General features: G+C 44.2%; 1 protein-coding gene across 2 annotated transcripts in view; it reads left to right on the forward strand.

Moving 5' to 3' along the window:
* Positions 1-9,470: 9,470 nt before the first annotated feature.
* ITGB4 (integrin subunit beta 4) overlaps positions 9,471-27,086 on the forward strand; it is a 99,548-nt gene continuing 81,932 nt past the window's right edge. Inside the window, exon 1 of one of the 2 annotated variants that reach the window (XM_084838101.1) lies at positions 9,471-9,646. The gene's annotated coding sequence lies outside the window, so the exon portion shown is untranslated. The remainder of the gene's footprint in view (positions 9,647-27,086) is intronic. The other variant, XM_084838103.1, reaches the window with a different exon arrangement.

Genomic DNA, 27,086 nt, shown 5'->3' on the forward strand with positions numbered 1-27,086 from the left:
TAAAATTGATGGCTCAGAAAGGTATGATCTGGATTGTTTCCTTTTCCCCACCCTCTTTTGAAAAATTGTGTTTATGAGATATTATTCTGCAGAGGTTTATCATATATCCTCTGACAACTCACTCCCTAAAGATGACTCAAAACTGCTGCTGCTTCTGAATTTCCTGGAGAGGTTTTCTGGTCAGACAAAACCACTCAAAGCAGTTCAACTCCAAGCTGTGTAATCCTCTGTAAACAGGCCCCCTCAAACCAGATTCATAATCTTGAAAAAGCCCTGATATGCATGAATATGAATAATAGACCCTAGGAGTGGTGCACTTTATATATTTCATTTCTAATCCACCCAATAACTAATGTTTTCTAGGTAGATTGTATGAACACTATAAAGGGAGAGGAGCAGTATACTTGGGGGACACAATTATTTTTCATTATGTTATTTTATCATTAGCAGGTATCTAAGAAGCTAACCACAATTCAAGAGAGGATGAGAGTTGGTTCTTATATAATGACTTTACCCCAGTTTCTGTGACCTGTACGCACGAAGTGGGATATATTCATAATGTATGAATTCTCATTCTCTCGACTAGGTTAACAGTTAACTCCACAACCATTGCTGTTTTATTTTTCCTTTGTTCTCTTTTTGGCTAAATGGCTGCTTCTGTTTTTACTATTTTATGTTAGCACTTTATCTTCTTTTAAATCATGGTCACAGCTTTGGATATTTTAATAGCAGCAGGGTTTGTTTTATCAAAAAACATCAATGTATAACTCAGGGTGTTCTTGCTTTACTTGCTCTCCTTTAGACTCCCTCTTTCTAGTGCAACTTATAGCCAAACTGGGTGCAAAACCAACAGCAATTCCAAGTATTCTTTGCTACACCAAAATTATGTTCCAAAGTTGTTCTCCTACCCCACCATATTACAGCAGTCATTCTTGTATGTATGGACTTGCGAATCAGCTTGCTGCTCGATTGCCAATGACGATGGTATGTGGGATCACTCCAGAAATTACAGCCCACTCCCAGCACCAGCAGGCGTGTTCCAGGCCTGGTGAAGTATAGTTCACAGCAAAGCAATATCAACATACAATTGAGGGACCTCCCCTGTTTCAAAACTGGTGGGTTGCATCTTGCACAACCAAACAGCCTCTGCTTTAAAAACAAACCTCCAAGTTTTGTTTTAAACAAAGGCCCCCCTACAGAGCTCTCTCAAGCTGTGGCCTCTCTCTCCTCAGGCCAGAAGCAGTGGCTCCGCCCAGAAAGCTCACAGAGAAGAGAAACAAGTTCTCAGGATGCAAGATTGAATTTATTGTGAGAAGCCCAACGTGTTCCGGCTTTTTTTTTCTTATTATTTTAGGGCTTCTTCAGGGGGTAAGAAGATTGCCTCCAGGAGTCAATCCTTTGCTGAAAAACTTCTGCAGACCTTTTTCTTTACCCCCTGAAGAAGGCCTAAAATAAGAACAAAAAAGGCAGAAACACGTTGTGGTTCTCACAATAAATTCAATCTTGCATCCTGAGAATTTATTTCTCTTTGTGATCTACTTTGGATGCTCACCTCCTCCTGTTTCCTCCCAGGAAGCACAACCCAGCCAGGCGAAACGCAGCAATTCTTTTATATTCTTCCACTCCCTATTGCTGGTTATTCCTAGTTTGCTTGCTTTGTTTAAGAGTCTTCTAAACTACCTTTCAAAATGCAAATATATTCCCAAAGTGGTGTGCAAAATGTAACAAAATCATATTAAAAACAAACATGAAAGTTAACATTAAAAATAAATTATTATTATTATTATTATTACTATTATTAATTCCATTTCTATACTGCCCAATAGCTAGAGCTCCGTGGGTGGTTTACAAAGCTTAAAAACATTAAAAATACAATATACAGAGATTAAAAACCATTTACATACAAAACACATGAACAGAATATACACAAAAGAAACATACAGTCAGGGCCAGAAATATTGGAACAAGGATAACTGTTTGGGCAGTTGGCCTCTGTACACCACCACATTGAAGTTGAAAGGAAACACACCCAGTTGGGAGCGAAGTCAGGACTTCCAGCTGTAATTCAAGGGGTTCGACAAAAGTGGGGCTCAAACCATTCATGAAGTACAGCCAGTGGCATACACACACCCATCGCTGGTGGCTCATAAGTAAAGGAACAAAAAAGCATCATTTCAAACTTAAGGATCACCTTTAATACCTGGATGAAAATCCTTTGCAGTCAATGACTGCCTGAAGTCTGGAACCCTCGAGATGCTTTGCCAGGCCTTTACTGCAGCTGCCTTCAGCTGCTGCTTGTTTGTGGGTCTTTCTGCCTTCAGTCTTGTCTTCAGTAAGCGAAAAACATGCTCCATTGCGTGGAGATCAGGTGACTGACTTGGCCATTGAAGAACATCCCACTTCTTTGCCTTCAGAAACTCTTGGGTAGCTTTTGCTGTATGTTTGGGGTCATTATCTATCTGCAATATGAAGCGGCATCCTATCAGTTTGGCAGCATTCGGCTGAATCTGAGCAGAAAGTATAGCCTTATACACCTCAGAATTCATCCTGCTGCTTTTATCAGCAGTCAGGTCATCAATAAACACCAGTGACGTGGTTCCATTGGCAGCCATACATGCCCATGCCATAACACTGCCTCCATCATGTTTGACAGATGATGTGGTATGCTTTGGATCATGAGCTGTTCCTTTCCTTCTCCATACTTTTCTCTTCCCATCATTGTGGTACAAGTTAATCTTGGTTTCATCAGTCCAAAGAATTTTATTCCAGAACTGGGCAGACTTTTTTAGGTGTTTGCTGGCGAAGGTTAATCTGGCCTGTCTGTTCTTGAGCGTTACCAGTGGTTTGCACCTTGTTGTGAAGCCTCTGTATTTACATTCATAAAGCCATCTCTTGAATGTAGATGTTGACAATGACATGCCTATCTCTGCAAGAGCGTTCTTGACCTGGCTAGATGTTGTGAAAGGGTTCCTCTTCACCATGAGCAGAATTCTGCGGTCATCCACTTTAGTTGTCTTCTGTGGTCTGCCAGGCCTTTTGCTGTTGCTGAGCTTGCCAGTTAATTCCTTCTTTTTCAGCATGTTCCAAGCTCTTGTATTGGCCACTCCCAATGTTTTTGCTATCTCTCTGATGGGTTTATTTTGTTTCCTCAGCCTAATGATGGCCTCCTTCACTCGCATGGATGCCTCTGTGGACCTCATGCTGGGAGTTCCAGTGAACAGCTACCAAATGCAAATGTGACACTCAGAACCACCTCCAGGCCTTTTATCTGCTCGATTGGTCATGGGGTACCCAGGAAACAGGCCACACCTGGCCATGCAGCTGCTTGTCAGCCATTCATTCCATTACTTATGAGCCACCAATGATGGGTGTGTGTGTATGCCACTTGCTGCCCTTCCTGAATGGTTAGTGCCCCACTTTTATCAAGCCCTGTGAATTACAGCTGAAAGTCCTGACTTCGCTCCTATCTGGGTGTGTTTCCTTTCAACTTCAATGTGGTGGTGTACAGAGGCCAACTGCCAAAACAGTTATCCTTGTTCCAATATTTCTGGCCCTGACTGTATCTAAAACAACTTCAAACAAACAATCTCAAAAACAAATAACCATAAGACATTCCAGGATCAATTAAACACTTATCATATACTGTCGAATGCCTGGGAGAAGAGAAAGGTCTTAACCTGGCACCGAAAAGATAACAATGTTGGTGCCAGGCGGGCCTCGTCACGGAGAACATTCCATAATTTGGGGGTCACCACCAAAAAGGCCCTCTCCCTTGTCGCTGTCTTCTGAGTTTCCCTCGGTGTAGGCAGCTGGATGAGGGCCTTAGATGTTGAGCATAGTATACGGGTAGATTTGTGTCGGGAGAGGTGCTCTGTCAGGTATTGTGGTCCCAAGCCATGTAAGGCTTTATAGGTTAAAACCAGCACCTTGAATCGGGCTTGGAAACATACAGGCAGCCAGTGAAAGTGGGCCAGAGTCAGTCTTATATGTTCGGACCTTCTGGTCCCCATTAGCAATCTGGCTGCTGCATTTTGCACAAGCTGCAGTTTCCAAACTGTCTTCAAAGGCAGCCCCACGTAGAGTACATTGCAGTAATCTAACTTGGAGATTACCGGAGCATAGACAATTGAAGCCAGGTTATCCCTGTCCAGATAGGGGCGTAGCTGGGCCACCAACCAAAGGCGATAGAAGGCACTCCGTGCCACTGAGGCCACCTGAGCCTCAAGTGACAAAGATAGCTCAAGGAGGGCCCCCAAGCTACAAACTTGCTCCTTCAGGGGGAGTGCAACCCCATCCAGAACAGGTTGAGCACTCTCCATCCAGTCAGAAAAACCACCCACCAACAGCATCTCAGTCTTGTCTGGATTGAGTTTCAGTTTATTAGCCCTCATCCAGTCCATTGTTGCAGCCAGGCATTGATTTAGCACATCCACAGCCTCACCTGAAGAAGATGAAAAGGAGAAATAGAGCTGCATGTCATCAGCATACTGATGACGTGCCCCAAAACTCAAGATGACTGCACTCAACGGTTTCATATAGATGTTAAATAGCATGGGGGACAGAACCGACCCCTGTGGCACTCCATACTGGAGAATCCATGGGGCCAAGCAATATTCCCCAAGCACCACCTTCTGGAGCTGACCATCCAAGTAGGAGCGAAACCACTGCAGTGCCTCCCACTTCCAGCTCAATCATCCCAGAAAGATACCATGGTCGATGGTATCGAAAGCCGCTGAGGGATCAAGGAGAATCAACAAGGTCACAATCCCCCTGTCTCTCTCCCGAAATAGGTCATCATACAGGGCGACCGAGGCTGTTTCTTTGCCAAAACCTGGCCTGAACCCCGACTGAGATGGATCTAGATAATCAGTCTCATCCAAGAGTGTCTGGAGATGGTTGGCAACCACCCGCTCAAGAACCTCACCCAGGAAAGGAACATTTGCCACTGGCCTAAAATTACTAAGATTTCCCGGGTCCAGGGCAGGTTTCTTTAGGAGTGGTCTCACCACTGCCTCTTTGAGGCGGCCCGGCACCACCCCCTCTCGCAAAGAGGCATTAATCACCTCCCCGGCCCAGCCAGCTGTTCCTTCTCTGCTAGTTTTTATCAGCTAAGAGGGGCAAGGATCCAGTATGGAAGTCATTGAACAAACCTGTCCAAGCACCTTGTCAACGTCCTTGAGCTGTACCAACTGAAACTCACCCAGGAGAACAGGACAAGGCTGTGCTCTGTAGGGATGGGTGGATTCCCTACCTTCCGTCCCGGTGGAAAATCCGCCCGGGGGCGGAGGCGATCCGTCCCTCCCCCCGGAATCCTCTTCTGCCGGCTCTGCTCTGCGCCGATCCTATGGAGCTGGCCGCCAGCTCCATATTGCCGGTGATATGGCTGGCCACCCTTGCCATGCCGTATCACTGGCTGAGTGAGGGCTGACTCCGGATGCAAATGGCATCCGCTATGCCATCTGCGGCCATAAAGCTCTTAGAGTAAGCTAAATGCAGCCATAATAGGCTGCAATTAGCTTAAACTGAGGGCCTTACGGACGCAAATGGCATCATGGATGCCATTTGCGGCTGTAAGGCCCTTAGTTGACAAGGTGCTTGGACAGGCTCGTGCAACGTCTTCCATACTGGATCCTTGCCCCTCTTGGCTGACAAAAACTAGCAAGGAAGGAACAGCTGGCTGTGCCAGGGAGGTCTGGGAGATCACACCAGCGCACCAAAGACCACCTCGGTCAGCTCAGATAGGGAGTCTGTTGAGCAGTCGGGTGGGCGGTACGCCAACAAAGTCCCCAGTCTGTCCTGCTGGCCCAACACAAGGTGCAAACTCTCCAGACCAGTAGCCACATGGACAGGGAGCCTGCAGAGGGAGATGGGGTTCCTATAGACCACAGCAACCCCCTCTTCCCGGCCCTCAGGCCTTCCCTGATGCTGAACCGAGTACCCCGGTGGGCAGAGCTGAGAGACTAACTCCTCCCTGCTCACCCACCCAGGTCTCGGTTATACATGCCAGATCAGCCGCCTCATCCACTGTTAAGTCATGGATGAGGGAGGTCTTACTTTGAACCAAATAAAAACAAGTTGACCAATTAAAAATTAGTTCATTTCAAGCCAACTATTCTATCATAAATCTAAAAACACAGCTACTAAGAACAACATACAGAAACAAAACTACTAACCCATCCTCTTAATTAAAAGCAGTCCGAAATAAAAAATACTGTTAGGACCTGCCGGAAAAAAAGATGGAGAGGGAAATCCATAAATATGGGGCCAAAAATGTCCTGTCTCTCTTGCCCTCCAGCCTAACTACCCCTCCTGGTGAGCAGGGCCTCTGTAGCTTTAAACCCCCTGTACACTATTGTGTAGACCATCTCTTTTTCTCCATAGAACTCTTCCTGTTGCCTCTGCATGCCACAACAGTTCTTCTGTACTTGATCTTAAAAGACTGGATTTGCCTGGGAACTGAAACTTACTGGTTTGAAAGTAAGTGTGCCCCTTGTTCTGTTCACCTCAACAGCAAGTCCATTCCACATCTATTCCCAGATTACTAATAAAACTAAGGCTCATCCAAATGAACCTGTGACTGGGATTGGCCAGTGAAGCCTGATTTTTTCTTTGATTTTATTTATTAAAATATTTTATGCCACCTTTCAATAATATATTTTCAGAGAAACTTACATCATTAAAGATTGACAAATCTGTCAGTTTTGATTTCACTTGATTCCCCATTTTTCTAATCTTAAATTAGGTTTACTCCGAACTCAGAATATTTTCATTTTTAAGTTTGGTTCGGCCTGAATTTTGATTTTTTTTTTTTAAGTTCACATGAAGGTTCATATGCATTTTTGTGTGTGTTTCTCCTAATACATGCATTTTTTTACACAATTTTGTCTAATATACACATTTATGTAAGCAATTTTCCTAATACAATGTATCATACTGTTTTCACTAAAATACACATTTTTCTGTTCACTTTCCCCTAATATACACATTTTTGTACGCATTTTTGATTGGAGAACATTTTGAAATTCATAGAAGTGTGAATTTCAAAGGATAACTAAGTTTCAATTTGCATATTGGTTTGAAGGTGTGAAATTAAGTAAATTCATATTAACATGCAAACCAAATGAATTTTACATCCATCCCTTCAACATGTTAATAAACAATGATAAACACGTAAATGGATGAAGCAGCAGCTGCTGACATCACTGAAAGTCACTGGAATCACTAAGACTAATCCTTACTTAAAAGAGTAAGTCCCATTGAACTCAATGTGGCTTACGTCTGAGTAGATATGTATAGGATTGCACTGCAGAACCCTTAAAAGTCTTGGAAAGCAGGGTTGTTTTTATCCCTCACCTAAAAGGCATCAAAGTTGGCACCAGACAAACCGAAATGGGGAGGCCCTATCCTATGATGAAGATCAAATCAGACAGGTTCATTTTCGAATAGATGGTCCTTCGAATACCCTGGTCTTAGGCCATTTTAAGTTTTAAAGATTGAAAGGGGAACTTTGAATTGCACTTGGAAACAGTCTGTCAATAAATATCTTTCCATTTTGGCAAGATACGTTTGGTTGACATTTACAGCTGTATGCTGGACCACCTGAGGTACCTAAACAGTCTTCAAAGGTAGCCCCAGGTACAGTGCATTACAGTAATCTAACCTAGATGATTAGAGGACACTACAGTAATCTAGACTGGGAAGGAGGGGGTCTGATGCCACAGAGGGGATGCTGAACGTTTGCCCAATTTAAATCATCCCTAAAGCTGTTATTAGTGCTAGTGGGGGTGTGGGGTGGGGAGATACAGGCACAAGATAGATCAGCCTTACCCAGGCTAGTGTCACCCAGATGTTTTGGATCACAAATCCCAGTATTCCTAACCATTGGCCAGGCTGGCTGGGGATACATCTGGAGGGTACCAGTTTGAGGAAGACTGAGATATATCCTGCATTTTCCCCCCTGCAGGGCAGCTTCACAGGTGATTTAGATCCAGAAAGTGGTGAAGGAGGGAAGGGATAAATTGCACCATTGATCTGTTCAATATTAGAGCCCCCCCCCCCTTTAAAGTAAAGATTTGGTTTGGCCTGAAGACACAACACATGGACTGCTGTGCCTAGAGAAAGGCTGCTCTGAAAAAAGGAGGGTACCAATTTGCTTTCCCTCACAGGGTTAAAAGCAGCCGAGTGGGTGATTTGAAGATGGAAAATCAGTGGAAGTGAAAGGGTTAAAATGCCTCCCGCAGCCTCAGGCTGGAGACTCCAACCTAGGTGGCTGTTTTTGGTAAAGAAAAAAACCATCAGGTGAAAAACTACATGTGATTAACATTACTGTACTTTGAGCCTCTGACTGCTGTCCCCTAAGGGCACGGATCTTTTTTGGTGATGCTTATGTAAGCCAGCAGTTCAATCAGAGACTTATTTCCTTCTGTGCATTTTCTGGTACATCCTCTTTGGCTGAAAAATTATCTCCCTGTTAAAAATGACTTTATGAGAGGGACATAGAAGCAGCTGGAAAATCTACAAACGGAACTCTACCCCTTAGCTCCCCCCAACACACACACACACAGCTGCATCTCTTATTACACACTACAAATCAGCCCTAGGTGCCTTCTTATTAGGGTCATTCCTACATGGTCACCATTTAAAGACATCGCTGTGGTGCAGCACTGGCTGTTTGGAGAGCCAGTCACCTGTTGACCAATTGCACAAGCAGAATTGTGCTTTTGGTTGCCAGAATATTAGCAATATTAAACTTGCAAATTTTGGGAAGTTGGACACTGTGATTTTAGTGGGGTGTGCGTGTGGCTACTAAGTCCAGAGTTAGTGGGGTCCAAGTGTTCTTTTACCTATTTGAGGCACAAAGAGAGGATGCAGATCATTAAGTTTTTGTCTGACTGTGGAGGAAACAGAAAGTTGGAGCTTGCTGATAGCGCACCAACTTTTCTCAGGGGGCTGCTTGGGCTCAAATACCAAATGCAATACTATCTTGGCTTCCACAGCATAGGAAGTTTGGAGGAAACGATCCAAAAAGACAGAAAGCTGGGTTGGAAAAAGGACTTCAAAAACAATCCGGCATGGCCTCTTCCAGCAACAGAACAATGAATGTGTTGTAGATGAAATGCTGAAGAGCTGAAATGCTGAAGAGCTGGAGTAATTTGTATTGTGGCTACTTAAAGGCTAACACAGATTTCCTTTCTTTCCCCTGCTATCAAACAATCCCCATTTCAAATCTTTGTTTCAGAAGTACAGCTGGGTTGGGCTTTGTCTCAGTTCGAGCGTCAACCCTTTTCCTGTGGGTGAGAGTTTTTTTTCTCTTTTTTTAAATGTGTTTGGGAAGAAGGGAGTACAGGCTTGGCTGCCCAGGCTGTTCTTGCCCATACAGGTGTGCATAACTCACAGGAATGCCAGACAAACCTGAGTCATAGATAGCCCACCCCACCCCGCTCCTTCTGCGCACGCACGCACACACACCTGAGCTAAAATAAAACTGTCTCTTCTGACTGCACTTGCCTGAACAGCTATTCGCACTTCTGCTACGTACGTACGTACCTCCTCCATATGCCCCTGGTGAAAGAGACGCAGCCAGAGGGAGCTCTAAAAAAACAGCAAAAAGAGAAAAAAAAAGGTGGAAGTCAACATTTGATCAGAGGTATGTCACATTTGTGCTCTTCTTCCTGCCTGAGGATTTCAACTTGGCATCTAAAATAAAAACAGGAGTTAAGGGACGGGGGCGGGGGGGAGTCAGGAAAAGCCAACACTACATTTGGAAGTGGCAATGAAGCAGTGAAGTTCACCACACACATACACTCACACATGCAACCCTTGCCTCCAGAGGAATTTCTTGGCTTGGTGTGTGGGTGGCTGTTATTTGGATTGTTGCACAGAATTTGGACTCTGAATCGGACCCAGCGCTAATGAGGTTTGTGGAATTAATTCACTTCTGTTCACGGCTATTGGGCTCGCTTTTATTTTTATTATTTGCCTATTGATTAACCAGGGGGAGAAGCTAAGTGAGGCTCAGGGTTTTTCACAGAGGTAGGCACCAAGAAGGTGAGGGCATTTTGTGTGCATTTATCCTTTAAACATTGTTATGTGCTTCCTCTTGTCTTTGCACTGCTTGACCCTGGCACAAGTTGTTGATCAGCCAGTTTGATGTTGGAGAGCTGAGCAATTTTTTTTTTCCTTCCTGGAGATTTGCTTGTTTAAGTAATTAACTGTATTGTATCTAAGATTCATTCTCTGTCACACACTCTCTCTCTCTGTTTTACACACACACACACACACACACACACACTACCAGCATTGGTTTGCAAGCTGCATTATGACATGAAGAAAGTTCTATGGACTCTACTTACTTACTGTCTCCAAGGGAATGGTGCACTGTTTATGGGAGAGAGGGTTGGCAATATCTTTTTCTGGCAAGAGTCCTGTGCTTTGGACAACTGCAGATCAGGCAGGCATTCAATCAGCGTATCATATTCTGGCATAATGATGCAGTGATTGGAAAGGCTTCATCTGTTTAATTTCTACCTGTTGTGCAAATTTGTCAGGAACAGTTCGGGGGCGGCAGGGCGGGCGGGAGAATAACGGTAACTCTCCTGGGAGATGGCAGATAGGGGATCTGCTTGTATAAAATTAACTGTTTATCAACTTTAGGACTATGTCATTCATGCTCGCTGTCTACATACAGTTAATATCTCAGGCTAAGAATGTTCAAAGTGTATTATGATGTGATTGCTGTTTAACTGCAAATAAAATATATTTGTCCTGATTTCAGATTTATATGTAATGTGTTCAGGAAAGACAGGCAAATGAGGGATAGAATAATGCAAGCAGGCATATATATGAGGCTTTAAGAAGGTTTGTCTGAATTTAAGCCATAGTCTAACAGCACATGTGGTAGAGTGACAAATATTGTGATTATGTGTGAAGAATGGGTGACAAGACAGGAGGATGGATGTCAGACAATGGAGAAAATGGACAGAAATTGTAAATCAAGATCTGGCTATGATTCACTGAAGCCCATAACCGCTCTTCAGTGCTAAGGCTCAGCCTTGGCACATGTAAAGCAGCAATAAAAAGAGTACCTCTGAACATGTGCACAGTACCTTTTCCCTCACCACTCAGCCAGCCCACAATATTCTGCCACTGGGGAGCCTGGCTTCCAGGCTGGGGAACCATACTGTATTTCAGTAGAGAGCAGGGCAAGACTTGGCAAGGTCCACATGGTTGCTCTTGGTTACAGGGTTAGATTTGGGTTTTTTCCAAAAAGCATACCAGTAGATTGTACCTCAGGATAACTAAAATGATTTAGCAGCACGGGGCAAACAGGCACAATTTTTTGTTGAAGCAAAGGATTTACATGTGCCTTTGACATGTATATTAGTCAGTGCATAGACTCATTTTAACAGCATTATGTGTAGGATTTATGATGAACTGGCCAGAGTTTTAGCAAACTGAAGAATGAAAGACAAGGAAGGGAGAACTGCCCCACCCATCTCCCTAAATGACACCCTCCTTCCAAGCAAGCCCGAATCCCAACATCTTCCTTTGCTTAAGTGCTAGGTCAGATTCAGCTGCAAATATAGCATGCCCTGGACATAGGGACTCTGTGCACCCCACCCCCATGGACACCTCTGCAAAAAAAAATTTTCTAGCACAGAGATGGGCAACATGTGGCCCTCCAGATGCTTTGGCCGACAACTCCCATGTCCCCTCATCATTGGCTATGCTGGCTAGGGCTGATGGGACTTGTACGCCAAAACTTCTGGAGGGCCACAAGTTGCCAACCCATGTTCTAGCAGATCTGTACTCTTTGACTTAATTTATGATAGGAAGGCTAGTCATGAAGAGCATACTTAAACCCTGGAAAGAAGGATGGAAAGAGAGACCTACCGGATGGAAAGAACTTCAGAGGGACCATTCATGGACTAGTGCTGCAGGGCAGGGCAAGGCACGTGCCACAGAAGTAGCTGATCTTTCTGGAAAGGAAAATAAGGACAACAGCATTCAACTGAACTGAGATCTCTGCATAAGGATGTTCAGGTTTTCTGGTGAGTTAATTCCCAGAGGGGTAGCCATGTTAGTCTGTTGCAGGAAAAAAAAACAACACCAAAGAGTCTTGTGGCACCTTAAAGACTAACACATTTATTACATTATAACCTTTTGTGGACTAAAATTGCTAGTCTTTTAAGGGGCCACAAGGCTCTTTCTTGATTTTACCGAAAGGGAAAGGCTTACCTCTTCAGTGTGCCACCACATCCAAGCTGTTCCACGTTGGTTTCCTTCATTGATCAAGATTCCTTGCCATCCATGGTTGGCAGTATAAGGTACTTCCCATTCATGCCTCAAGCAGGCTGGACGTTGCCAGAAGTGGCATATGGAAATTGAAACACAGAATTCCTCTGAAAGGGAAGAAATCATGGCGAGGCAACCGGAATTCAGTTAAATTGAGCAACAGCTCAAAATAATAGTGTATCTGGTAGAATCCTTTGTGGACACTAACAGTGGAAACAGAAGACAGAGATTTGCTCCAGCTTAACAACTTCAAAAGCAGAGAGCATTTACCATTTTCTACAAAACCACTGGTCTAAGACCTGGTCTATGCTATCTTCGCAGTGCTTCAAATGTATACGGTGCAGGGTAATCTTGTTTCAGGGCTCTGGTGCAAGCAGGCTATTACTATTGTCGTTCTGTTTGGGGTGGGGGGTAAGGAGACATTTGTACAGAATTCCTTGCACAGACTTCTCTCCCTGCAAGGAATTTCCTAAGATGAGAAGGATGGTGGAGGATGGTAGTACAAAGGAACATGGGAAGCAGCCTTATACTGAGTCAGACCTGTCGTCCACCTAGCCCAGTACTGTCAACACTGACTGGCAATTATTTATTTATTTGTTTGCTTGCTTGTTTATTTATTTATTACATTTATATCCCGCCTTTTTTCCTCCTTAAGGAACCCAAGGCGGTGTACACAATCCTCCTCCTCCATTTTATCCTCACAACAACAACCCTGTGAGGTGGGTTGGGCTGAGAGCCTGTGACTGGCCCAAAGTCACCCAGTGAGCTTCCATGGCTGAGTGGGGACTAGAACCTGGATCTCCTGACTCCCAGTCCAACACTCCTGCCACTACACCACACTGGCTCTCCATACCACCACTGAGCTATGGCCCCTCCCCAATGAACTGTACTTTTTCTATCATTATGAGTACACATTACTGTTCTCTACTGAATTTATGCCTACTACTTGACCATATCCTCTACATCAGGGTGGGCAACTTGTGGCCCTCCAGATGTTTTTGAACTTCCACAAAATGATGCATGTTGGGGAATTAGAATTGCTGTTCTGGAAGTAGATTTGGGATTGGGGCCCTTAAATATAAGAAACCTCTGGTTCCTTCAATCTTCTATTCTACTGACTTAGGCACTAGACTGGTAGGGCTTGCCTTTAGTACAGTAAACAAAGCTATCTTTTGTGAATGGCCCAGTTTCTCTTCATGTGTTCAGGTGAAGCCAGCTGGGCTAGACTTTTGAATTAGGAACATTCTGATAAATCTCCTTTAGAATACATGCAAATGATGGCTGGCAAGCGATGGGAAAGGTGGTGACTGCCTGGAATGGCTCTCCAACCTGGTCTATTTCTTCAGAACAGTCCTATTTGAAGGGTGTGGCATTTTTTATGCCTTAATACTTAGGAAAGGAAATCCACTTAAATTAAGTCCATGTATGTTTAGCTTAACTGAATGCATATATTTCCCTGTTACTCTCGCCTCTGTTGTTAATGCCTTCATAGCTTGCAAGCTCTTTAGGGTAAGGACCTATCTTCTTGTTTTTATTCTGTAAAAGGACATGCACATTGATGGTGCTATACGAGCCTTTCTGAACCTGGTGTCCTCCAGATATGTTGGACTGCAACTCCCATCATTCCCACCCCTCACCATGCTGGCTGGGAATGATGGGAGTTGCAGTCCAACATATCTGGTGGGCACCAGGTTGGGCAAGGCTGTGCTGTACAAATAAACAGGAATACAATCAGTCAGTCTTGGGCAAGAACACTCTCCATCTAGCCCTACAGTAAACCTGGAGGCTTTTACCACGGCCATGCAGGTAATTTGCAAATATTATGGTATCTGAAAATCCAGACTTTCTCCCACTTCTTAGTCTTTTTAGGAGGAGGCTGGGTAAAGGCTGAACTTGCACTATGGTCAGACAAGACATTTCTGTGTGAAGAGGGACTGAGCCTGTAAAGATTTAATGTCATGAATCAGAGGCCTGTTTTATTTTTGTCTTATCTTCAGTGGAGGTAAACAGGAATCTTCATGTTCAAATTGTGCAATACACCATTTGTTCTATCTGACATATAATGGTTCCTGTTGTATTCCAGGTTATTGTTTTTTAACAAAATAACAAGTTTTGATTCTCATGTTCTGCCATTGGCTTCCATTGTTCCCTGCTCCACTCCTGCATTTTTGCCTTCTCTAATGCTGTCTGCCTGGAAAAATCTTCCTTTCTGTATCTTTCAAGATACTTCCCTCTCCTCCTTCAAATTCCTCCTTTAAACTGATTTCTTCTGCAAAGCCTTTTCTGGATCATTATAACCTCACATTTTTTCCCCTGGACTTCCCCCGATTAGTTAACCCTCCTCTTATCCTCTCGAATAAAGCTCTGTCCTTTTTCTTACCCTTTGCCATATGGCTTAGATTTTATGCACTCCATAGAGGTGTTGAAGTGGCTTCAAAGGTTGTAAATAAGCACCAATCGGGTGTGCAAATACCTCGGCTTTCCACCTTTTGTGCATCTGCTGCCATGTGTCCAAAGGAGAATTTGTGGGGGGGAGATGCACAGGCTGCGCATCTCTTTCTGTGTCCTGCACAAGGCCTGTGGAGTTGGCTCTAAAAATGGCAGGCATCAGGGTTGAAGAAAGCAGCCAGAGAATGTGGAGGCTGTTTCAGCTAAAAGCTTAGAAAACAACCCAGCCTTTGGTGAAGCTTTTAGTGGATAAACGATGAACAACTACACTCAGCACAGTTTCCTGTCCTTCTGCACAGGCCCATTCCCATTGTTCTACACATATTTATATTCCACACACCCCCTCCGCCACCCCCAATGTTCTATAAATATATTAACTTTTGCTCCACAGTTCTTTACAAAACGAACTGGGGGCGGGGGGGGGGGTTCTGCAAAGAAAATATGCAACTGAAGCAAACCATGCAGGTTAACAGAGCTACAGCTCAGTGACTTGCTGCCTGGAGAAAATGAAGGGATAAATGAAGGAGAGATCCATCACTGGATTTTACCCAAACTATATTGCATCTGCAACTCATAGCATTTGGGGGAGGGGTGGTTAATTCAGAGAAGTAGAACAGGAGAAAGGTTTGAACTCCCTTCTCCAGCACCCAAGACCCAGTTCAAATCAGAGCCCCACATGTCCCATGGGAGCTTTTAACAAAATAAAAAGATGCTGGTAGATCCAGTCACATCAACCTTGGCCCTTCAATGCCCTCCAAATCTGTATTGCTTCTGCAACAACAGGCCACGATGCTGGGCTTCTTCCAGGTTCAAGTGATGCCAGGGGGTTGCATGTGTTTCCCAAGGTCTGCATTGGTGGGTGCTCTGTGTTGGTATCAGAGGAAGAGATAAGGCCAAGTAGGCAAGCTGATATGTTATATTCAGTCAATGTATCTCGGTGTAGACCAGAAATAGGGAATGTGTGGTCCTCCAGATGTTATTGGACTACAACTCTCATCACCCTTCATCATTGGCTATGCCAGCCAGGGATGATGAGAGTTGCAGTCCACCAACATCTGGAGGGCCATATGTCCTCCACCCCTGGTGTAGACCTATGCAGCCTTCCATGTTTCACAAAGCATCAGCCTATGCATTCTACTTAAAGAGATTGATATAACCCTGAAAGTGTGCATATTCTTCTACAAGCTATCAGATGGAGTGGGAGAGGGGAACCACCCATCTTATCTATTTTGGACCTGTAATGTTTACTTATTTACTTAGATGTATAGCCTTTCTGTTCACAAAGTTTCAGCTGGGGTTATATGTCTTGGAAGACAATATTAGCATGATATCAAGCCCAAGAAGTAGCAGACAGTTATCAGATTGCTGAACTTTCTGCAGTGGCCGAGCACCTGCTTTGCATGCATAAGGACCCAGGTTCAATCCCCAGCAACTCCAGGTAGGGCTAGAAAGAATCCTGTCTGAAACCCTGTAGAGCCGCTGCCAGTCAGTGTCAACAATACTGGGCTAGATGGACCCAGGGTCTGACTCAGTCTAAGGCAGCTTCCTTTCTTCCATATTCCTATGGTCCAGTCAAGACAAAGTGTTGAGACAGCTTGAATTCGGTAATCTCTGCAAAGAGATAAGTATATGGGCCTTAAGAAAATAGGATCAGGAGGGGTGGATGGAAAAACTCCTATTGTCCAACAGCCTAGCAAAGCCACCACAGAGACAGAAATGGCCCAAAGACAGACAAACAGACAGACAGGGAGGGAAGGGTGTAAACACACAGAGTCCTTTCAGGTCTTCTGGGATTTGCGTATAACAAAAGAGTTGTTGTATCGTTCACTTGTTGTCGTTGTTGTTATTCAGTCGTTCAGTCACGTCCGACTCTTCGTGACCCCACGGACCATAGCACGCCAGGCCTTCCTGTCCTGCGCTCTCTCCCGGAGCGTGCTCAAGTTCATATTCATTGCATCCGTGATGCTATCTAGCCTTTTGCCTTCAGTCTTTCCCAGCATCAGGGTCTTTTCCAGGGAGTTTTCTCTTCGCATTAGGTGGCCAAAATATTGGAGCTTCAGCTTCATTATCTGTCCTTCCAATGAGCACTCAGGGTTGATTTCCTTTAGGATGGACTGATTTGACCTCCTTGCAGTCCAGGGGACTCGTAAGAGTCTTCACTTGTTGTAGCCCTGGCTGATTCTCCTATTGCATCAGGAAGAGTTCATCTTGCAGTAACACACACGTTTTAAGGGCATAAAAGCCTAAACACACATGATGATGAGACTAAAAAGGACTCTCCTGAAGGCCAGGGTGTGGGAGTAGGGACAGGAAAAAGGCACTTGTATTTCATGATTTCGTTTCTGTTCCTTTCCCTGATTCTTTTTTGTATCGTTGTTAGCCTTTGAGCATTGTGTTGTGTCAAGGATTATGGAGAAATTGTAATTTAAATTAAATTTCACATAATGTTTTCTTTATCCAATGACATTAAAAACACCTGCATATGAATAGGTGGTCTGAGTCAGAGCCTTGGTCCGTCTAGCCCAGTATTAGTATAGACTGGCAGCAGCTCTCCAGAGTTTCAGGCAGGATTCTTTCCTAGCCTTACCCAGTAACCCAGGCCCCCTTCACACTGAGCTTTTATCCTGGGATTCAGATTGCTCACTCACGGAAGTTTGCGGGCCCTTTAGATGACGTCATGAACCTACAGGGTTTCTCCTGTGCTAAATGACCTTTGTTCCATTTTTAAATAGATCGCAGACAATGAGCTATCAAATTACCCCATTGTGTTCTGCTTCAGTTTCCTCCATGAAAAGAGAAAAAGTGGCAGGAAGAGGAGCAAGATCAATGAAAAATAATGGAAGACTCAGATATGGGGCGAAGGAGGGAGAAATGGGTGTGGGAAAAGGAAGCACATGAAAAAGGGAGCCGTCATGATCCTGCATTTAAATGGAAGCAGAAAGCCCCGTTTTAAGTGCAGGATTTTAGGCTGGTGTAGAGATGCCGGGGATTGAAACAGGGACCTTTTGCATGCAAAGGAAGTGCTCTACCACTGTGCCATGGCTACTGGATACTGGGGTGATTTCTTAACTATAGAAAAAGTGCCAACAGGAAGGAGCCTGAACTTTGACACCTGGCCTCAACCTGTTTTATACCTGGTCTCATCCTGGTCTCTAGGAAGAGTGGAAGTTCTTAGGAAGAGCTACATTACGGATGTTTCCATGCTCTTTATTCTTACCTTCACATAGTAGTCCAATGGGGTATGGCAGAGGCTTTCAAACTTTTTCATAGTGACATACATACATACATACATACATACATGTTTAAGCATTCCATCTTGAAAAAAGGTAAATGTTATTTATTTCAAATTTAAAACTGAAGGAGAAATGGAAGCTCTTTCATAATGTCCTACAAGCGCCAGTTTCCATTTTATACAACAGGTCAGCAATTCTGCATCCAGAATTTGCACTTTGCACTCTGGTCTGCTTCTCATATTTCTGTTTCATACACACCTGACCATACTAGTGTATATCTGTAATGTGAGAATGGCCATGTCAGCATTTCTTTTTGGAGCAATATTCACACATGGAAGCCTATCCACCACACCTGTTCCTGGACATGTGTGTCTGGAAACAAAACAATTTTGCCCAAAAGATACTTGTTTGTCCTGGGCCAATAATGTTTCTACAGTTTATTATGAAGTATAAAACTATATAACAATAACCAATGCTCATTAAAATATACTGCTTTGCACTTTTACATCTTGAATATATCCAGTAATTGACTTTGGACCTTGCTGAGTCTTCCCACTTGGTCCCGTACTGAAATCTCTTGCTTACATAGGTACACCTACACTGCTACAATCTAAAATGGCGCCCCTGCTCCTAATCAGGATCAGCGTACTGATTATAAATACTCTAGACCATGTTTTTCCCAGGTGACTACAGACAAAAGGATTCTTTTCAATGCTTTAATCCTTTTACAACTTAATGACTCTTTCAGATGCTAATCACCAGCATCTAAGCAATGAACAGCAGAGTAGCCTATGCTCCGGGTTAGGCAGTTGGTCCCCGTTTGAAGGAGAATCACTTGCAGACCTTGAACTTATAGGCTAGGGAGAGTTCCTTCCTCTTTCCCTTGGGTCCATGGGACACGACCGTTGCTTGCGCGCCAAACGGGCACTACGCCTCCTTTCTGCGCCCTCCATCGCTCGTCGCTCCCTGCGTCTGCGTCGAGCATCTAGCAAGCCCCCTCTCCTGCACTCTCTCATTCCTATCTCAGGAATGCTGGCAGGAGGAATCTCTGCCAGCTGCTGTGCCTGTGAGGGATGAGCAGGCTCCTCTCCCACAGATTGCTGTTCCTCCCCAGAATCAGAACTGCTCTGGGGTTCTATGGGCTCAGTTTCCACCCTGACAGCTATCATGTCTCTTCCGCTGGTAATTAGGCTTAAGGCTAATATTGTTATTATTAACAATAATAATAATATTATTATTATTATACAACACCAGTTGTATGGATCTTTGTGATGTATACTTGATGCAATAATTTCTGCATTGCACTAGATCCATGTGATATAGATGTCACATGGCCATCAAGAAACCCAAGGAGTCAACACTGGTTAAGAGTCTCCTGATGTTGTTTTGGAGGGACGTGAAGGATTGATGCGGCCATTCAGGAGCTCAAAGTGTGTGTGTGTGTGTGTGTGTGTGTTTTAATGCACCCCATTTGGAAAGCAATTGTATCATTCTGCTCACAAGACCATTTTCTACAGGGCTGAAGTTGCAAAAGATTATATCAGAATTACTTGTAAGTGGCTCTTGCAGGCATTGCTGTCAGATTAAATGAAAGAGTTTACTCTTTGTCATGTATTCGTTGAGCCTGGAATATTAGGTGGGGTATATCAAGATTCTAAAACTGCATACTAATTATAAGGGTAACAATATCTAGTCAAAACTGATTCAGGTGACAAAAAACTTGTTAGAACCCATTTGATCTTTCAAGATGTGTACCTGTGCCAGTGGTGAGCAATTTCCAACAAGTCTGAGAGTTTTTCTCTTAAGTAGCATTTGGAACAAACCCACAGCCAGAAAGAAAACATGACAAAAGCAGAATTCAAAACATTCCTGAGTTACAATTGCCTTCCTTACTAAATTTCTTGTTTCCTCTGTATTTGTCTGGAGGTGCAGGTGATTTGGACTTCCAAGTATATTGTCCAATTTGTAACTAGAGAGCTGAGATCGTTCTCAAAATATCTGAGGTGTTCTTTTGCATTGACTGTGGGAGCCTTCCACAGCCTGGTGCCCTCCAGATGTGTTGGACTAAAGCTCCCAGACATGCTGGAAGTTGTAATTCAACACTTCTGGAGGGCACCAGGTTGGGGAAGGCTGCTATAGGAGTTCTCCCCACCACAACCAGAAATATGACTCTAACAGCACAATCCTATGCATGTCTACTCAGAAGTTAGTCCCATTGAATTAAATGAAGCTTAGTCCCAGATAAGTGTGAATAGGACTGCAGCTTAAATTATGGAAATTATGGCAGATGCATCTGATAGCTTCCTCCACAGATGATTGTGTGATTTAGCATTAATCAAAAATTGAAAAATACAAGAACTGGGGGTGGAGGGAGGGGTAGGCACAGTGGTATAGCACAGCCAGGGCTAATAGGGTCAAACGCCAGGACTTTTGGATTAGCAGGGACAATGGTGACATCTGCCACCCCCTCAGGCTTCCTTGTTCCCTCTGATCTCAGCTGCAATCCTCACAGTAACTGGTGGGGAAATTGATTTTTAATGGAAGTGCTACAAAACCTGCTTCACACGTTTGTTCAAAAATCATAGCAAGGCAGGAAAAAATGTATGAGTGGCAATGACATCTGGACTTGCACTAAACTGATGTTCTGATATCAGATGATCACCAGTGCAGAACTGAGCTGCATGAACATCACTGGAGATGGGTGCAAGTGCTGGTGTAATGCTGCCTTCCCCAGCTTGACACCTTCCAAATGTTTGGGACTATAGATCCCATCACCCCTGGCCATTGGCTGGGGATGATGGGAACTGTAGAACAAAACATCCAGAGGGTACCAGGTTGGGGAAGTCTGGTGCAATGTATGTATGTATTTATTTATTATTGCATTTGTATCCCGCCTTTTTTCCTCTTGCAAGGAACCCAAGGCGGCTTACATTATCCTCCTCCTCTCCATTTTATCCTCACAACAACAATCCCGTGAGGTGGGTTGGGCTGAGAGTCTGTGACTAGCCCAAAGTCACCCAGTGAGCTTCCACGGCCGAGTGGGGACTAGAACCCGGATCTCCCAGCTGCCAGTCCAACACTCTTGCCAATGTATCTCTCCAGTTATTATGTGAAGAAAGACTGGAGAAGGCATCTCTCAATTGCATAACCCAATTTTATTTAGTTTTTAAATGTATATGATAAATGTAGAGGTGGGGGGATATCCACTTGAATCCCAAGAGGGGAAAACCCAGTTTTGTAGCTGCCCTTGTTCACTGAGAGGCAGTGCTTTCATATACCATGTTATGGGCTGATTTGGGGACTAACAGCGTAACAGTTGAACCAGCTCTGTGATTAGTAGTTGACAGAACTGGAACGTGAGATGAATGCTTAGAAAGGATGTAAATATTATCCCTCAAGGTAAACTTACAGAGAGCCATTGTCCTGAAGAATTTAGTCTAAGAATGGGAGATGGTTATGCCACACACTCAAGCTCTCAGCAGTCCTCTTGTGTGGCAGAACTAACATTTATTCAGCAACACTGATCACGTCCCCTGAAACCACTTATATACACAAACTCTGCACAACTGGCATATGTCTGAGGAATTAAACAACCAAAGAAGGCTTATTCTCTCCTCAGACAGTTGCTTCCCCTCTTCACCCTGAACAATCTCAGATACCTTCAGCCCTATGCAGTTTCTAAGCATATAAATATCTATGCAGACTCAGGAATGGCCTAAGTTTTGTGTGAGGTTTTTTTTTGTTTTTTTTTTACTACCCAAGACAAACCAAGGGTGCAGTCCTATGCATGTTTAGATGAGAAACTGTCCCACAACTCCCGGCATGCTGGCTGGGGAATGCTGGGAGTTGTAGGTCTTTTTTCCCCATCTAAACATACATAGGATTGCTCCCTGACCACTGGTGCAGTTAGGTAATTTTAGAATCTGGACTTAATGGTCTCATGCCCCGCCCCCACCTGTCTTTACATGGCAATGTGTATTACTTCACTTAGTTCAAAATGTGGTAAGCCAGCCATGCTGTTTGCGGGCCCACCTGCTCATTCTGCTGAGTGGGGCCCTGGTCTTTGGCCCTGAAGTCCTGCCCTGACAGTACCACTGTCCCCTGCACTTAGTTAACCTCCTTCTCCATACCCCTCCTTGGTTGTCCTTCTCCTACACTCCCATGCCAACCCCAACCTGCTGCACCTGGTCTCCCTCCTTTTCCAGCACTGGGGAAATGCTTCCAGGGTGACACTGGGTAAGCATACTGGCTTTCTGTATTGGTGTCCTAGACTTGACAGCAGGGTTAGGCAGACTTAGACTGACTGCTCTAGCAAAAAAAATTAATTTTTTTTAAGGCAATATCTCTCAGATGTAATGCCTCCAAAATCCTTTGTCTGAGGGGATGTCAGAAGCTGCTGGGACCAGTGGATAGCTGCTCCATGTGGTCAACCACAGAATTACAGGCGCCAGGCCCTGGACTTACTCCACTCACCCAGATCACTGGACAGGAATGAGTATAAGAGAGTTTCCTGTTATAGTTGACCCTTACTTGAGCAACAAAGGGCATCTCTACACCTGCAATTTATCGCACATTCATGATTGGCTACTCACAGACGTTTGCGAGTGCATTACTCAATGTCATAATCCTCTGGTGATTTTCCTGCCATTTCCCCCTGCCTATCCTGTGTTATCCCCAAATGGGAAAAAGTATTTTTTCAGCCCACGCAACAAGAGCTCAATGACCTCCCCATGTATTTTTCCCATAGCGCAAAGAAACCACTGTGTGTGTGCAGCTGTGGGAGGTTGTTTTGGTTTGTTGGGGGGTGCGGTCATGATGATGACAGCAGTGACATCAGGGTGGTGGGCATGTCGGTATACTGACCTGCTGACTTGCTGCCATGCCACCTTGCCACCATGCTGTGACGAAATGCAACGCACCAACTTTTGCTCCAGACTTCGGCTGCTTACTCCACAATACAGAATGGCCAGCATACCAGCATGCCAGCATTTCACTGAGAAGCCTGTGCCTGCAGGGATGGGGTTCAGGCAGTTCAGTGGAGGTTGCTGTCCACCCACATTGCGTGTCAATTGCAACCAAACCACCAGTAATCTGTGAGGGAAGGGAAAGGGGCAGGAACCAGGGAGGAAATTTTGCGATCCCCCCAGTGTGTATAATGCCTTTTCGTGGAAAAGTAGCCACCCCGGGAAAAGGTAAGGAACAGAATATAATGAGATAGAAACAATTGTGTAAAGGAGCCCAATCTAATCCTGCGATGAAACCGGATGGAGAAAGCCAGATTGCTGCCTCCATGTTATGAACCCCAAAGTCTTCCTTTGCTCTGGAATGTTTCCAGTGCCAGCTCCAGATCATATGAACAAGTTAAAAAGCACGAGTCCCAATACAGATCCGTGGAGGACCCCACTGCTTACATCCCTCTGTGCAATGTGAACGGATCCTGATGGCACTAGCGGTCATTGTTTTGAGAAGAGAGAGAGGGTGAAAAAGACATTCATAATATCACCGCACGTCCCTTAGCTTTGGGATGAGCCTGGCTTCCTTCAGGCTTTGTAACTAAATGATAAAACGTATACATCAGCAAATTAAATGCTGGCTCAGCTATCTGCCTTGCCTCTCTGCCATGCTTCAGGTGGGCAGCCTGCTTAAAAAAATAAGAACTCCACACGAACACCCATGTATTTATCTGTTAATTCATCTCCTTATTCATCAAACGTTTGGGGGAGGGGACCTTTCTAAAAGTTGAAATTGTTGGGGAGATTTCTTGGTGATATCAGAGGGCCAATCAATGACTGCTTCAAAGTGAAGCAGTAGCAGCTCTCAGTAGCAATTAGGGTAATGGCCTTGCTTTGCATATTCCCAGGTTCAATCCCTGACAACTCCATTAAAAAAAAGAGGGCAGGGCTTGGTAAAACCATGAGAAAATCACTGCCAGAAACAGGGCAAGATAGCCCACTGGCCTTAAGTCCTCATATTCTCAGTATACTAGCTGCTCAATGGTTTTTCAGTGTTGTGCACTGAATGAGCTCATTACATCTTGGGCAACTATCTGTATCAAGTAAATCCTTGGTGGTACCGACAGGAACCAAGCAGTGGGGGAGATTCCACATAATAATTATTGGCAAGGAAATGAATGAGGACAGAGAAGGTATTTCAAGAATAATCAAAGGATGCTAGGAACTCAGGCTCTTTTCACCATCTCTGATTCCCCCGCTACAAATGAAAAATAATAATTACACAGGATGACATAATATTTGACGCCAAATGGTGAGAAATTATGTAGGCAACCTGGGAGAGCTGTGGAGAAAAGATTTGGCTTGAAACTGTTAATCTCCTGCTTGCTTCCACAGGCAATTGCAGTTAATGAGAAAAATAGCCAACCCAAACACCCCCAAATTATGAAATACATGGATTGTGGGGACGACGAAGCCAGGGGTATATTTCTCCTTGTTGTGGCTGTGAATAATTTCACCATCAATAACATTTCACCATCAATAACAAGCATAAAGTATCCTCTAGTTGTAATGGACTGCAAAGCAATCAGTAGGAACTTAAGCAACGTTGTGGTTGTCTATTACATAGTTTTACTTCATATAATATTTATACATCTTGAGATTTGCCATTTTAATTACAGAACAGTCTTGCTGACCTGCAAAAATGATAATTATAGTTCTTCTCTCATTTTTTTACACCTACCCTACCTTTCCAGAAGAAGGGGATGAGCCAATTAACGTTAAGAGCTTTTTAGTCTGATTTCATTGGCAGAGACTTGTTTCATTCTCCCGCTGAAATCAATGGGATAAAACTATTTAACTCTTGACTGGACTTCCAGGTCTCCTGTAACATTGTGAAGCAATAGAAATTGCTACCTGACTATAGGTTTGCCAATGGTTATACCAATTCAGGTGTATGTTTTGGTTTCATATAAAATCCCATGCATATTCTAATAACCCAGTTCTATGCTGGACTGTGCAGCTGCAGAGCAATATATGATCCAACACTAAAACCCCAGCTCTGATAGCTAGTGATAGGGCTCTTCCTCTTGACATGCTAGTTTTCTATGTGCAGAGATTTTACTTCTGTTTCCGTTTATTTTTTTATGAAGGAGAATTCAGTCATGCAAGCCTGCATTTGCAATCCATAGTAGCACAGCCCGGAAACTGTTTTACCTCCTAAAATGCAAGCTCTACACCTGAGTGGGTTCATCACGCTTCCAGAACACCTGAGCTCCTGTTAACCTGACTTCCTCCCCCTTTTAATGTTATGTTGTATTTGTTACGTTGTATTTTAAAAATTCATATCTATTTGCCACAGAGAATCTGAATCTGTATGGTCGCACAGCAAAAACAAGTTGTTACTAAAGATAACATGGAAAGAAACTCAGTATTCAATCCTATTAATAAGATGCATGGAGGAGAGTCCCATATGACAGACTCCATTGGCATGGTTGGGTCATTTCGATTTTCTCCCAGCGGCACAGGAGCTGCTCGCTGATAACATGGCTGGGAGAATGGGACAATATGCTCACGGGGCTGGGAGAATGTCACAGGAGCGCAGGAAACTGCTTCATACTGAGTCAGGCCGTTGGTCCAACTGGCCCAGCGTTGTCCACTGACTGGCAGCAGCTTTCCAGGGGTTTCCAGCAAGATTATTTCCTAGCCTACCCACAGACTCTGTATCTGTGGGTCTGGGGAGGTTGAGGATGTCTCTCATTACTTACTAAGATGCCCTCTCCGTGGCTATCCTAGGCATAAATTTCTTGCCATTATTTCCCAGAGCCTCCTAAACAGAACACCTTTAGAACAGATTGTGTCCTTCTTTCTGGCACTGATGCTTTCACCACTGCCCAGGTAGCAAAATTTGCCTCGGCAGCAAGGAAAATACGTGCCAAAGCCCAAACAGCCTACTAGGGATGATTCTGTTGGATGTATGAATTTATGTATATACAAATATGTGACTGTACTGTTTTTTTTTTCTTTCTCTCTCTCTCTTTTTAATGTACATTGAGGTGGCCTATGGCTTTAAGCAATAAAGTATTGTATCGTATTCTAGCCCTGCCTGGTAATAATGCCAGTGATCGTGACTGGGACCTTCTGCATGCAAAGCATGTGCTCTGCCACACTGAGCTTCGCCCCTTCCCAACGCTCTAAAGAGCACTTACCGTATTCGCCAACCACAACAAAGCCAACCAAGCACACCACATGGTTAGCCGTCTTGATGGCCAGCGCACCACAAATACACCTGCCTCGTTCATTTCATCTCAGATTCTACCATGAAGCTGATGGTTCATATTGCAGCATTCTCGTACAGTCATTTTGGTGAAGTGTTCCACATGCTAAAAAGTGCTATGGAGATGAAGGATGTGCTGAACTTTGGGGAATTAATTGGGTTCGAATTCCCGCTCAGCCATAAACTCCAAAGACCAAAACTAGAGGTGACAGGGCTCCGTGTGTATTTATTTCTGTTTCTGCCCAGCTTAAATGTATAGCATGGCGTGTGTATTTATCTCATGGAATAAAGCACTTACGTGAGGGGAGCAAAACCATATCCAATCCCCTGTCTTTGTAGTGCTCCTTTGCTTGACACACATTTCTCCTGCCCTGTTCCAGAGCAACCTGTGGACAGCCTTGGCCTAATTTAATGTGGCCCTCTGCAAGTGATTAGTCCAGACCTGTGAAAAGAGCGATTTCTCTCATTCCAGGCAGCCTGTTGGAAGGGAGGAAGAGGAAGAGGGGGGTGTCATAAAAGGGGTGAAGAGAAAGATGGTGTCAGAAAGAGAAAAGGGGTGGCTCTGCCCACTTTTGGCTTTGGCCGTACCCACTCCTGGGATGTGGCCCATGACAGATTATCCTCAAGGGAATGCAACCCTTGTCAAAAAAGTTTGCCCAACTCTGATTTAAAGCAACAGAGCACAAGAAGGTAAGGCAGAGGAGGAGGCAACAGGTTTTTTTAGTGCTGCGCCGAAAATGTCTCCCACATTTTTTCGACCATTCCCATTCAATTTGATAGAAAAGAAATTGCTTTCGAAAAGAAATTCAAAGGAGAAATTTCAGAGAAATTCTCATGGGTTAGGTTTGGGTTTCTTGTGCTGGACCTTACTTATGAGGTGGCTGA

The sequence above is a fragment of the Heloderma suspectum genome, chromosome 2, assembly GCF_057233095.1.
Source record: "Heloderma suspectum isolate Gila_16-S chromosome 2, 16-S_ref, whole genome shotgun sequence".
NCBI lineage: Eukaryota > Metazoa > Chordata > Lepidosauria > Squamata > Helodermatidae > Heloderma > Heloderma suspectum.